The 8,104-nt window shown below is 41.6% G+C and overlaps 1 long non-coding RNA gene across 1 annotated transcript; it reads right to left on the bottom strand.

Moving 5' to 3' along the window:
* Nucleotides 1-282: 282 nt before the first annotated feature.
* LOC138951458 (uncharacterized) lies at nucleotides 283-6,495 on the bottom strand. Its single transcript, XR_011451119.1, has 3 exons — nucleotides 6,421-6,495; nucleotides 806-922; nucleotides 283-377 (listed from the first exon to the last, which is right to left on the bottom strand). It is a non-coding gene; the product is annotated as an uncharacterized lncRNA (long non-coding RNA).
* Nucleotides 6,496-8,104: the final 1,609 nt, after the last annotated feature.

The following is an 8,104-nucleotide window of genomic DNA, read 5'->3' as shown; positions in this document are numbered from 1 at the left end:
CCTGGAGCCTAAAAATTTACGGAATTCCGTAAATTTACGGAAGAATCCCATGTCTGAGAGGCACCGGCTTCAAAAATCATCCCAGAAAACCTTAATGTTAAGTTTGTTAGAACCAAACATGAGCCCGCTGTCCGCTGTGTTATCACCTGAACGGTAATGTTTGTGTGCAAGGCCGGGCCTCCTGACACAGATCAATACTATACGACTTGAGGTGAGCAAACAAAAACGTGACTTACTGCAGCTAAAGTCTGCCGATTGCACAATGTATCCTGATGCACACACGCACACATTGTTGCCGCTTGCTGTACTGCAGCTGGCGCGTGGGGTCCGACAATTTCCACTGACACAGCGACCTCCAACAAGCCCTTCTAGTGGAGCTGTATGATAAATCAATACAGCATGGTGTTAACACACACACACACACACACACACACACACACACACACACACACACACACACACACACACACACACACACACACACACACACACACACATAAAGTTATATCAATAACTATGATAATTGACGAAGTGTGCAAAGTTTCAAAGCTCTCGCTTCGAAAACATGCGAGATATTCTCAAAGTTCAGTCGGGAGATCATGAAACCCTAGACGTGTGCAACGTTTTAAAGCTCTGACATCAGAAACACCCGAAAGATAATCTCGAACTGATGGCCGGCCGTCTATACAGACGGGCTCGGTACTAAAACTCACCGATTATTCAGGTGAGTCAATACAATGTATTTGGTCCCAAGAGAAAGCTATAAGTACCGTTTACGGTATACAAACATTGCCAGATAGCTCACCACAAACGGATCCATTGAGAGTAGCGACACTGGCCTGACACTGACAGGTATGGTTTTTGCACTCAGCTCCCGCTGTACACACACGTGACTCGCCACAACTCTGTCCACTGTATAACTCTATGAACACGCACACATATACTTATGACAACTTTCAATCACATAATAATAATAAGAATAATAATAATAACTGGACATTTTTAAGTGCCTAACCTATGGCTCTAGGCCCTTTATAAAGGAACATTATAAGATGTTTGGTGGCTTGTTGATTCAGCGCTGCGCGCTGAGAGCACGTGTTGAAAATTTTCATCGACCAGATTGTCTGCCCACCAAATTGGAAGCAGATCCATCGAGAACTTTGGCCGTGCATCGGGAACTGACACACGGACACACACAAGTCGGATATAGATATACAGAATAGAACAATTAAAAGTACAACCTACATAAAACAAATTAATCAAACAGACACAAATCACCACATGTACTGTTCACACAATAATCATATATGCAATACACACTATATTATATACAAACATACACAGCTAACACTCTCAACAATCATAACAACTTTATGGGGGAGGAGTATGTGCAGAAATGGAATGAAGAAGACATTAGACCAGGTTGGTGTAATATTCTGTGAAAAAGAAAGTTTTCAACTGTTGTTAAAAAGAGCTGAGAGAGGTGCAGTGTCTGACAGAGAAGGGAAGAGAGTTCCAGAGTGGTGGTGCAGCACAACAGAAGCTTCTTGCTCCGTGCTGCTTCCTGTTGAATCGCTCAACTTTCAGTAGCCTGGTGTCAGCGGATGATCTGAGTGTGCGTGATGAGGTGTATATGTATAGGAGTTCAGAAAGGTACTGAGGGGCACTTCCTGAGAAGACCTTGAAACACAGACAAGCGACTTTGTACTTGTTACGCTGTTCTACCGGCAGCCAGTGGAGTGTGTATAGCAGGGGAGTGACATGCTGTGTTTTCTTTGACCTAAAGATAATGCGGGCTGCAGCATTTTGAACAGTTTGGAGAGGTTGGATAACTAACGAGGGGCATCCAATCAACAGGGCATTACAATAGTCTAAACGAGACAATATGCAGGAAGTGGCAAGGGTTTTTGTGGCTTCATCAGTGAGAAAGTGGCGGATGGAGCTGATGCGTCTAATTTCAAGGTAGGCTGCCTGACATGTTTTTGTAACATGATGTCTCATAGAGAGGTCAGAGTCAAGGTAGAACCCAAGATCTCTGGCCTTCCCTGAGAATGTGACAGATGCTGAGCCAAACTGAATACAAGTATTTGCTGTCACTGCAAGTCTGCAAACACTCGGACAGCTCATTGTTTGAACAGTTCTGCTAACATACGTACCGATACTTTGAACAATTCTGCAAATATACGTACACATAGTTTGAACGATATACTGCTAACATTAACAGCTTTTGTGTTTTCAGCGTAGCAATAGGGTCTAATATTTAGACGAGACAAGTAGCCTATAATGTCGACGAGTCGAAAACCTTTTTTCTGTTATACTTGTTCGAGGGGTTTCGCTCGTGGTGCCTATGTTAAATCTGTGGATGAAAAGAGAACAAGGCATATTTTAGAAGAAAAAAAGGCAACGACTAAATGTTTCAGACTGGTAACTTAATTCATTTCAGTATCGCATACAATGGGCGTTGCAAAGGGAAAGGAGAGTTGGCTGATTCAGTGCAAAACACTGGAAAGACCGTCTGCCAGACGGCAGCTACTAGAGTGTTGCAAGGTGTGTCAAATAATTCGATTTTAGCCGGAATATATTTCAAGCACGGTAAGAAAAACATTGGTACATTTTATATCCTCTGTCGACCAGTCATAACGCAAACCTGACCAGGTATGCGAGCACTTCATCCGCTGCAATGCAACTGGAAGCATTATTATATGAAGTCATATCCCATGACCTCCCTTCTTTGTCTCTGTTACTTCAGTATGGGTATATATGTTGTATTTTTATAGCTCAATAAATACATCATGGACTCCAAAAAATATATGATAGTGCAGATTCCGATTTGGGCAAAGGACTACTTTCCTCCCGACCTTTGACCTCGCGCCGAACAATGTGACACATTTGTATGAAGTTCTAAAATCGTATTGCACGGCTCAGAAAACCATATCAGTTGCACGCAAAAATGAATCTCAGAACTGATCTGATGTATGAAATGCAATAAGCAAAAGTTTCTTTCATTATGAAAGCAATGCAGGTCGAAAAAAACGAACATTCAACTTACAAGATAACCAGATGCTAGCGAACCAAAACAAAAACACGAGTACCCTCCCCTTGCATCGTTAGCAGACGACTTTTGAGAATCTGTCGGTAGTGTGTTTTGGTGTGCGCCTTCAGCTATCAAACATCGGCTGTTTCACGTGTTTTGCGAGCAAGTCTACTCTTTTGCCTGGCTCTGCAGTAAGTCCACATATTTTTCCGTAATCCAGTCATATTCCTTCAAAATGCAATCAATCGGCGGTGACAGACGTGTCGGTCGCGTTTTCCTCACCCATACCAGTTTAAGTTCATCCATGCAAACACACTCGCAAAACAGTTTATCACGTATATACATTTCAAATAGGGAGCAAATGGTTAAATCTAAACCTACATATTTGTTCCCTAAAATTTGCTTCTCTGTCAATAAGCTTAATTACACACGTTCGAGAAAAACAACGTGGAATCGATTCTGAATCGAGTAAGCCAAATGGGTCCCAAACCCGTTTCGCCCGTTCTGCCGACCTGAAACGCAAAACAAAAGAATTGTGCGCTTCAACTAAATTAATTTCATTTCGACTTCATTACTTTCTTGCAACTTATGAACCTTTACTTAAAGCTTTTAAATGGTCTGAAAGTAGTGTTACCGCGTACTTATCGATGCACTCATTCGTTTTATTTTTTCAGCGACGGTCACTTAGTTTAAGGTTGTAAAAGGGCTAAGTCTCGCTGGCAACAGTTTTACCCTGCACAGATCGCAACAGTGCCGCTAGTAGTCTACACTTTGTGTTTGATGGTAGAATGGGATATACAGATTACAACACTCGTGGTTTTTTATATGGCTTGTATTTCAGTCAAGACCCAGCGGGAATATCAATCGAGAGCCACTCGCCAGAGGCTCGTGTCTCCCGATGATATTCATCCGCTGGGTCTTGACTGAAATACAAGCCATATAAAAAAAAACCACTCGTGTTGTAACCTATACTTATATCGCGCGCGTATCTCCAGACTCGGACTCAAGGCGCAGGGATCTATTTATGGAATCATGCGTTCTTTGTTGTTGAAAATGTAAAGAATATTGAGCAACTTCCGAGGAAACACGGCCCGATAATCGAAATAAGGCTGCGTGAGACTATTCGAATCTTTTGTATACCTGGGAAGTGTGATCGATAGGCAAGGGGGCACTGACAGAGACGTCGCCGCCAGGACTGGGAAGGCACGAGCAGCCTACACCATGTTGAAGAACATCTGGGCCTCTAGAGAGATCAGCATAACCACCAAGCTGCACATCTTCAACTCCAATTTCAAATCGGTTCTACTCTACGGCTCTGAGACATGGAGAATGACCAAGATGACACAGCAGAAGTTTCAGACTTTCATTAACACCTGTCTGAGGCGCATCTTCAAGATCAGATGGACAGACAAGATCTGCAACGAAGAGCTGTGGCAAAGGGCGGGCCAAGAGCCCGTTAACAGCCAGATTCTGAGGAGAAAATGGGGCTGGATTGGACACACCCTTAGGAAACCAACATCCAGCATCACCCGCCAGGCTCTCACTTGGAACCCGTAGGGGAAAAGAAAGAGAGGGAGGCCAAGAAACTGCTGGAGGCGGGACACAGAGGCAGAACTGAAGAGGCAAGGCAACAGCTGGGTAGAAGCGGAAAGAACAGCCCAGAACAGGGTGCGATGGAGAAATGTCGTCAATGGCCTATGCTCCGCTGGGAGCAAAGGGCCTAAGTAAGTAAGTAAGAGACTATTCAATCACAACCCCCAAATTCCTCCACGTGTCTATCAGAATAGCAATATAAAAACACATACTTTGTACAATTCTGCAGACAAACATAAACATACTTAACACATTTTCGAGCAATATAAGCATACACACTTGGGATAAATCTGCAAACATACATACAGAAAGATTCGACAATTTTAAAAAGATTGCAAAGAACGCACAGTTCTTCGCAGATCTAAAAAAAAAAACCGAACATTAGTATACTTTAAACAAAGCTTTCGCGCAGATAATCAGGGGCATTGTACAAACACATACACCCGTTGGTTATTGAGACAGTTCTAAACAAAGCATACGCACAGACAACACATACGCACAGATAAGGTGTGTGTGTGAAACATTTGTAATGTGATTACTCTGCTGTGAAACCCAACTCCTGTGATATGAGAGGGTAAATTTACATAGTGCAATATCATATTTGTTTGTGATAGTCTTAAAGACATTTTTTACCGTATTAGATATTATCTGTAAAATTACTAATTTTTAAGATGACAAGGACAGCACTTTAGGTTAGTGTTATTGGAAATATGATGTGTGCTTGTGATTGTGAACCTATGTTTTATGTTTTATGTTTTATGTGTGTCGTCCTATACAATTGTTGTTATAATCGTTTACAGGCAGGCAGGGTGTGCCGAAGAAAAATTTCAATTTTTATGTAATATTTTAATGGACAATAAAGTGCTGTTATTGTTATTGTTATTATTAATTGGGGCTATATATATAACACACACTGTGATCATTGAGGCAGTTCTAAACAAAATATACACACATTTTGATCGTTGAGGCAGTTCTAAACAAAACATACACACACTTAGATCATTTGGGCAGATCTAAACCAAACATACACACATTTTGATCGTTGAGGCAGTTCTAAACAAAACATATACACACGTTGATTATTGTGGCAGTTCTAAACAAAACATACACGTATTTTGATCGTTGAGGCAGTTCTAAACAAAACGTACACACACGTTGATTGTTGTGACAGATCTAAACAAAACATACACACACTTAGATCATTGTTGCAGTTTTAAACAAATCATACACATACTTTGATCTTTGAGGCAGTTTAAGAACTGCCTCGAAGATCAAAGTATGTGTATAATTTGCTTAAAATATACACACACTTTGATCGTTAAGGAAGTTCTAAACAAAACACACACTCTTTTGTCGTCAAGGCAGTTCTAGACAAAACAATTGAGGCAGTTCTAAATAAAACATACACACACTTTGATAATCGAAGCAGTTCCAAACACCTACACATGCTTAGATCATTGATTGGTGATGGAGTCTCCCGTCGATACGACGGACGAGTGGCAAACAGTTTAGCTTTTGGAATGCGTCCGCATATGCGAGTGGAGGCCAATTTATAAAGTTATAAACAAAACATACACACCCTTTGATCGTTGAGGCAGTTCTAAACGAATCATACACACACTTTTATGATTTAGGCAGTTCTACACAAAACATACACAGAGAGTCATACTAGACGCAGTTCTAACAAAAACCACATACACACATTTGGCTTATTGGAGCAGTTCTAAACAAAACATACACACTTGATCATTGAGGCAGCTCTAAACAAAATATACACAATGATGTATACTCACTGCACTCATTCGAGACAGGGTCACAATGTCCTTCCGAGCACTGGCTAGGATATGCAGTACAGTTTGACGCAAGCTTATACTCTGCAATGAGAAAGATGCGTTCTGCAACCATCAAACACGTACATAATTATGGTGATTGTTTCCCATCGTTGTATGGATGCTGTCAGAGGGTTTTCCTCCAAAATGTGGATATCTAGAACCAGTTAGAGTCGGGAAACACAGGAGTGTGCGTTTTTAGGTGTTATACAATTCAGTTCAATACAACTTTATTGTCTGAATGATGTACGCACAGGAATTTGTCGACAAAACAAAACCACGGGTCAACAACAGAGTTGCACCCCTTGCCTGCACTTTTAGCAGATTGACAGAGATAGTTTACGTTCCTCGGCGACATGGATACCGTCTAAGAGTATCTATGAAGACAACACAATATGGATGTTGACACCGCAGACACAACAGCATTGATAATACATTCTTGTCCATTTATGTATTGTAAGAATTCGCGCCAAAAGTAAATGCTAAATTTGCTGTGCCACAGAGTAATGTACAGTTAAACATACAGATACCAAGTGTGTTATATAATGTTATTGTTTATCGATTAAAAGGGCACGCTCAAGCGTCAAAAAACACCCCCAAAAATGGATTCAAGGCTCACAAATCCAATCCTCCACCGGACGGAAGCTCTATTAAAGCTGAGCTTCCAGAATCTCCCGTTTGTAATCATGCCTGAGTACGTGGATGTTCACACTTTGTGTACAAATGATCCTCAGTCTGTGAGGCTGTGCGAGCAAGACTGTTGATCTACTTAAAGCTGAAGGGCACCGATAGAACTAATGAACTGGCTTTTAAAGAGACAGGTACACGCACAGTGCGTCTCCAATCAATCATTGACTACTTGGATACTAGTGAGGTTGCGGGGAAGACGCCCGACAACTCAGCACGACGACAAGTGACGGCGACCTTCTTCTTTCCCCCTCACACAGTCGTGACGGGGCCTTTACGAGCCGTTCCCACTGGAAAATGGAGCAATTTGTCGTCGTCGCCAAAACGGAAGATAGAAATTGATCTTTGCTGTTAAGTCCAGTTCACTTTAATCCAAGTATGTGTTATGGACATATAGATTGTTCATTTTGCAAATGGCTTTTGAAGAAAAAAATAAATACATCTTTGACAGGCGTGGATTTACAGGGTTTTTTTTCGGGTACCATCTCAGATGCTCATAAGTCTTTGCAAAGAAGCCGCTATAAACTGTTTGCGCAGAAGACGGACGCGTACGAAGTTAAAAACCAAGACTAATGTGACGTCACTTTTCCGCGCAGCGGTCCGGGACGCGTGTTGAAACAACGCCTGCGAAGGCAAAATTTGGTGTTTTTCACGTCGGTGCCGAACGAATGCACACATGATTCGTTTTTCGTTGACTTAAGGGTGTTTGGGTGGTGTTTTCAATTCTGTTTTAGGTTCCATCATTATGTGGTCTCTTAAAAAGCAAAAGATGTTTTTGAAAGGGCAAAAAGCGGAGTTATGAGGTGGGTGGCCAGGGTACCTTTCATTGTGGTAGCAGGGATATTTAATTATATACTGTTCGGTTATTTTGTATGAAAAGAAATCTTGAGAAAAAGACCAGAGAGTACCAACGGACGGTATGCCAAAACAAAGGCCTAAGCATTTCACGCGGTAACTGGAT

The sequence above is a fragment of the Littorina saxatilis genome, linkage group LG16 (genome assembly GCF_037325665.1).
Source record: "Littorina saxatilis isolate snail1 linkage group LG16, US_GU_Lsax_2.0, whole genome shotgun sequence".
Classification (NCBI taxonomy): Eukaryota; Metazoa; Mollusca; class Gastropoda; order Littorinimorpha; family Littorinidae; genus Littorina; species Littorina saxatilis.
This window is presented reverse-complemented; position numbering and strand designations above follow the sequence as displayed.